This window comes from Schistocerca serialis, chromosome 11, assembly GCF_023864345.2.
Source record: "Schistocerca serialis cubense isolate TAMUIC-IGC-003099 chromosome 11, iqSchSeri2.2, whole genome shotgun sequence".
Lineage (NCBI taxonomy): Eukaryota > Metazoa > Arthropoda > Insecta > Orthoptera > Acrididae > Schistocerca > Schistocerca serialis.
The window spans coordinates 57,602,579-57,609,540 of record NC_064648.1 but is presented as its reverse complement, the minus strand read 5'-3'; the positions used below and the strand labels follow the sequence as shown (position 1 = coordinate 57,609,540).

Sequence of the window (6,962 nt, the reverse complement as noted above, 5' to 3'; positions counted from 1 at the left end):
TTATGTGCTGTAGAGAGAAAAGGGAAGAAGTTTTGTGTACCTGTATGTGTCGATAATTTTTGTTTGAGAAAGATAGAGATTCCACGTGGAACAGTTTTAGCAAGTGGTCAGGAAGTGATAAATGAAGGTAAGGGTCAAAATAGGAAGCAGTTCCCTATTAGAAGTGTGCGTACCCTGATACCCTCTTTGCAAAAGCAATGTAATGAAAAGTTAGAGCATTTGAGTAGAGCAGAACGGAGGCTACTATGGCCCGTATTGGAAGAATTTGCGTGGTTGTTTGAGGAAAGGCAATATTTGCCTGCTACTGACCTCATACAGCACGATATTCCCACCGGTGATGCTAGACCTATATCTCAAAAGGCTTATACGATCCCTTATCATTTACAACCAATAGTGGAAGACACAGTTCAACAGCAGCTAGCAGCAGGGATTATTCAACCCTCTGCCAGCCCCTGGTCGTCCCCAATCGTTCTGGTTTGTAAGAAATCAATCAATGGCGAGAAGAGTTATAGGCTCTGTGTTGATATGAGAGCGGTGAATAAAGTAACAACACCTGATACTTATTCTTTGCCTCGAATTGACGAAACCCTAGATCAATTTGGAAACTGCAAGTATTTCAACACTTTAGATATGCGATCAGGGTATCATCAGATTCCTATAGTTCCCAAGGACAGACCTACAACCGCCTTTATTGTGCCTTCGGGTTTGTATAAGTTTTTACACATGCCATTTGGTCTCAGGAATGCTCCTGCAACCTTTCAAAGATTTGCTGATTTATTGTTTCGTGGTTTAAAGCCCACCACATGTTTAGTTTATTTAGACGAAATTATTGTATTTTCTAGAACTATTGAAGAATATGCAGAAAGGTTGAGGTGTGTTTTGTCACGTTTGCAGAGTGACCATTTAAGTCTGAAGATAGAAAAATGTTCATTTGCACAGTCACAAGTCCAGTACTTGGGACATGTCATTAGTGCTGAAGGTGTCAAACCAGATCCTCGGTTGACTGAGGCTGTGAGAGATTTTCCCACCCCAACCACTGTAAAAGAGTTACAGTCACTGCTTGGCCTATATAATTACTATCGCCGGTTTGTGAAAGATTATGCCACCATAGCTAAGCCATTAACCAAGTTGTTGAAAAAAGGTGCTGTTTCCGAGTGGTCAGAAGAATGTGACGTAGCTCTAAAGAAGATTAAAGAAGTACTAACAAGCTCACTTCTGTTAGTCTATCCAGATTTTGAAAAACCTTTTATTCTTGCAACAGATGCCTCAGATTTTGCTCTGGGTGCAGTCCTTAGCCAAGAATATAACGGAGAGGAAAGACCTGTTGGGATGCCTCCCGTCAGATGAATCAGGCTGAAATAAATTATAGTACTACTGAAAAGGAATTGCTTGCACTTACGTTCGGGGTAAACTATTTTAAATGTTATTTGTATGGTAGAAAGTTCACCGTAATAACAGATCACGCGACATTAACTTGGATGTTGAATCTGAAAGATCCTAGCAGTCGTTTAACTAGATGGGCTTTAAAACTTGCCGAATATCACTACGAGGTTAAGCATAAACGTGGTAGACTGCATTCTAATGCTGAATCTCTGAGTGGTAAAGTAAGAGTAGTTGAAACAAATGATGTTTTGATTGAGGAACTGAAAGAGGCGCAAAGCCGAGATGTTGAATGTCATAGGTATGTTACCAGTGTAGATTTCATTACTGAAGATGGTATTTTATACCGAAAGACTCCGGGTGGTAATAGAGTTGCAATTCCTAAGGAATTGCAGTCCAGAATAATAGCTCAATGCCATGATAGTTTTCAAGCATGCCATAATGGGCGAAGAGCAACAAATACAAGGATAGCTGCACGGTATCGGTGGAAAAACAGAAAGAAAGATGTTAAAAAGTATATTCAAAATTGTTTACCTTGCGCTCAAAGAGCACCCCCTCCTAGGACCAAAATACCTTTAAAAAGCCTTTTAGAGGCGACGAGAACATTTCAGAATATTGCTTTTGATATTGTCGGTCCTTTGCCACAAAGCAAACAAAACAATAAATACATCCTGTCCATTATGGACCACTTTTCTCGATACCTTGTTTTGGTACCTCTCGCTGATATGACAGTAGAGACAGTTGCTAGAGAATTTGTCAATCACTTAGTTTTGCCTTTCGGTAGCCCTGACGCTGTTCTAACAGACCAAGGGACGAACTTTATGTCGGCTTTATTCGTTCAAGTGTGCAAGCTTGTAGGAATCAAAAAGTGGAGAACCACCCCCTTTCATCCAAAGGCAAATGGCCGCCAGGAACGTGTCCAAAGGACAATTAAGAAAATGTTAAGTTAATGTGTAAACAGAACGCATTCAGATTGGGACCGTTATATCAATATAATCGCTTCAGCCTATAATAGCCGTGTCCATGAGTCAACAGGCTATAGTCCTTATGAGTTTTTTTTTTTTTTTTTTTTTTTTTGGCAAACGTATGAACTCACCTTTTGAATTGGATAAATTGCCCCCAGGTGTGGACATAACTGAAGTCAAGAGGTTAGCTCACCGTTTCAAGTCAATTTGGAAACAAGTTCAAACCAATAATTCCAAAGCCACCAAAAAACAATTACAGCGGAGCAATAAGAATGCAGTAATACCCCTTTACAAGCCTGGAGATTTAATCTTGTTGCGTAACCCAATAGTAAGACGAGGAAGAACAAAGAAGTTTGCACCTCAATATGAGGGACCATACCCTATCATTCGGTTAACCTCTCCAGTAAATGCTGAAATCCAGTTGCCAGATCGGTTAGTGATAGTACATTTTGATCGTCTGAAACCCTTTTATGGAAAAGCTCCTTCCATTCCGACAGTTTTGCCTGATCCATGGCCTAGTAGTGTATCAACTATGCCAGGACCTACAGTGACTAAAGTAAAGAAAAAGAAGGTAAAACCTTCACCTGCCAGACCTAGATATTCCTTAAGAAATAAGCATCCTTATGCATTGAGGTCAAGAGACTAAGTTTGTATCTTGCTTTGTAGTGTATCAAGCGTAGCTGTTAACTCATATTCATTTGAAGCTTCATGTAATACTTGTTCAGTTGCATGCGCTGCTGCAGCCTTAAGTGTAGCTTACTGATATGTAACTGCAAAGTGTAGAGTAAGTAGCGAGCAAGCAAGGTGCTGGAAGTATGGGTTGCAACGGCAGTATAATTATATTCGATGAGGAGATACCTGCTCAAATAGTACGATAAGTTGTCGCAAGGGCTCCTAACCACTTCCTGAATGGAAAAAGTAATTGACAAATAATGTGAGACTATCATGATCCTACACTAACACGAGTTTAAAACTCAATCCTGGAATATTAGAGCAGTTATAGCCACTGTCTGTATCTTCCATGTAATTAAATTCTCCAGAGCTTAAGATAACGGAACGAATACAGCTGTCCACATTTTCTGCAGTTCCTTTGTATCACACTAGAGGATGTCAGACGCAATGCTTGTAATCGCTGGGTCACTCTCATACTAGCTTCATCTGCCTCGTCGTAAATATCACACCACATCTCTCTCTCTGTTTCCCACCCTGAGAGTACAGATCCATGCTGGAACTATGGAGATTACCCCAGAGTTTAATCTATGTATCAATAAGGTAACAGGACGAGAACAGTGAGGTTTTGGAATCATTTATTATCGAAAGAAATAATTACACAGTACATACAAACCTAACATTTAGCCTGGAAGGACACAGAAATTCTAATGATATTTCTTTTCACACGTTCCACTGTCCATCTACACCTATGCAAGGTACGTATGACTATGAGTAACAAAATACACCTATTACTACCACTGTAATGAAAGAGAGCTGGTAGCTGCACCGAAGTTTTAGCGCGTCATGTGCCTACACGAAAATGCTGGAGAGTATGACAAAGAACGTTGAAAGATAAATGTTCTGTGAAGAGGAGTGGTCTGTGTTATGGTACCTGGTCATGGGAACTTGACTTGTAGTATTTATGCCATTCATCCTCCATACGACAGTACTGGTAACTTCCCTTTTGAATATCACTGCAATAGCTATTAACCACAAATCATTTTGCCTAATGCTCAAATAAAGTACACCTTTTCATAACGTCTGCCGACGTACACAACACAAATTGCTATCTTTTAAGAGGAACTTCTATTGATTGCCTAGAAGACGCTAGTGAAAACTTTTCCCAGGTTACAAACCAAGTGAATATTCAATGTAAATTCTTCAGCACTATGCGATGAAAAAGTAACTTATTTAGTCGAAGTTCACATAGAAAGATACTGGCACTACTACGTAATTGGTAGAGGACACAATCATTTCTAATGTAATGCAGCTGAGTTCGTATAGCGCCCAGTAATATTTTTCCGCTATCTTGGAAAACAGGGATTAAAAGTTTTTGTGTTCCACCGTTAAAGAGACTATTGGTATTCGCGGTTGCAAGTTAAAGGAAGTAGTGCCGCTCTTGGGCGTCTTCGGGCGTACTCCTTCGCCATACACATCCAGGAATTGGCGGATATACATAACTTAGTGTAGCCGGCCACTACGATGTGCATTTCTGTATCCAACCTGGCTGTGTACGGAAGGGAGCTGGGCTCGGAACCGTCCGATAGAGAGCACTACTTTAAGAAGAATGGAATCAGAATTGTAGTTAAAGTATTGAGTATCGCAACTTCAATAGTTCGGCATAGTCAAACACTAGTGTAGTAAAGTCATTCACCCACATAGTGACAAATAACAGGCCACGCCATCGCAGACAAAAACAAAACATAACTAAGCGTGCGAAGGCGCGCACAGCCGCCTGATGGGGCGTCCTTGCTGGAGGCGCCAGAGCACCGCATTCCGTTAGATACGCAGCCGCACGCACACCCACACACTAGCACACACTACGTCGAATGAATCACTGCGCCACATTTTGTCATTTGTTACGTCATCTAATGAACCGCACACGTCCTAGTTGATGAATTACACTACTACACGAAGTACCTTATACCTAAGCAAATGCAAATTACACAAAAAAAACACTAGTAAACAAAATTATTCCTACCTTATCTACAGCCTTGCAACTAATTCACACTCTTATGCTGCCTGAAATGCAACCTATGGCGTTCAACAAGCACGTATGAGAATTACAGGATACACAACTGCCGTGATACGCCATGAAACGGATTCTGCACTACTAGTGTAAATACGTCTCACATTTACACATTTGCTGTCTTCCACAATGCAAATAATCATTTTCCTTAGCTAATGAAGAACAGAACACTATCAGCTATCATACAAGTGATCATTATAGAAGGCTAACTCAGAGAATTATTCACTGTTTACATACTACACACCTATAAAATTATGTCTTACTGATCGCAACAGCGGCTCACCGAGCAGACGCCACAGGTAAGCCATGGATCGTCGAGATGTCGCCGTGGTGCTACAGTACGTGCTCAGGTAAGTCTCCAGGATTAGCGAGATACATGATAGAAAACGGATAGGGCATGACACACACCTACTGACAAAATAGAGTTAATGACAGCTGGTCTGCATAATTACTCATGCAAGTGTATACTTCACTCCCTCTTCAGGCCACAAGTGGCCCATCGGGACCATCCGACCGCCGTGTCATCCTCAGCTGAGGATGCAGATAGGAGGGGTGTGTGGTCAGCACACCGCTCTCCCGGTCGTTAAGATGGTTTTCTTTGACCGGAGACGCTACTATTCGGTCGAGTAGCTCCTCAATTGGCATCACAAGGCTGAGTGCACCCCGAAAAATGGCAACAGCGCATGGCGGCCTTGATGGTCACCCATCCAAGTGCCGGCCACGCCCGACAGCGCTTAACTTCGGTGATCTCACGGGAACCGGTGTATCCACTGCGGCAAGGCGGTTGCCAAGTGTATACTTCGAGTCAAGCTCAATAGGGTATTCTTTCTTCACTAACGTTTTCCAGTCTGTTCCTTTGGCAGTGGTCCCGCTAGATAGTGGATAGCAAGCGAGGATCTCGTCAATCCATTCATGCACGTCACTAATTAAATGAAGAGACCCTCACATATCCTCACAGCCGTCGTTATTCAGCATGGAATAGCATAACTATGGATAAAATATGCATACAGAATGAGATTTTCACTCTGCAGCGGAGTGTGCGCTGATATGAAACTTCCTGGCAGATTAAAACTGTGTGCCCGACCGAGACTCGAACTCGGGACCTTTGCCTTTCGCGGGCAAGAGCACTTGCCCGCGAAAGGCAAAGGTCCCGAGTTCGAGTCTCGGTTGGGCACACAGTTTTAATCTGCCAGGAAGTTTCAAAATTTGAATACTTTACCGCAACAGAGTAAGTGGATATAAAGAAAGAACCATTTATTAGACAGTGTGGCAGGCGTTATAGGTGGTACAAAACAAGTGAGAGAATCTCATCATTTTACTGCCACGATTTTATTACAATTTAACACCTCAATGAATTACATTTGACTGACATCACCGCAGTCCCACTCGCTCCTACTTGCTATTACCGTCATTTACGCACTTTGTACCGATCACACCACCTTGCATTACAAGTAATGTTTTCACACACCCAGTGATGGATGTCCTTAGTATTCATAGCCATGGATCATGAGAGTCTCCTTTCAAGTGACGTAATTCGTCCGGAATTAAATGTCTTAATGCCAACTCGTAGCAGATTGCACATCTATTAGTTCTGAGACGACTATACTGTCTTCCAGTCGCTTTGCAATGCTTGCTCACTGATCTAAGTCATAAGCTAATTTACGCCGTGTGTTCCATTTTATTGTTTTGTATTATTTTATTGTGCTGTTAATTGCATTATGCCTCATGTCAGTTTATTATGTTGTATGTGTGCATTTTTTTGTCATTTTATGTTGTATACCTTCAGTTTGTAAACGCAGGGAACACGGGGCCATGTCTCAACCGTCCCCCTCCCCTCACTGTATTAAGTGATAGTTACTTACTATTATCTTTCCTTT

The 6,962-nt window shown here is 41.7% G+C and overlaps 1 pseudogene; it reads right to left on the bottom strand.

The window, feature by feature from the left end:
- Positions 1-5,756: 5,756 nt before the first annotated feature.
- LOC126427548 (5S ribosomal RNA) lies at positions 5,757-5,874 on the bottom strand (annotated as a pseudogene).
- Between the last annotated feature and the right edge of the window lie 1,088 nt (positions 5,875-6,962).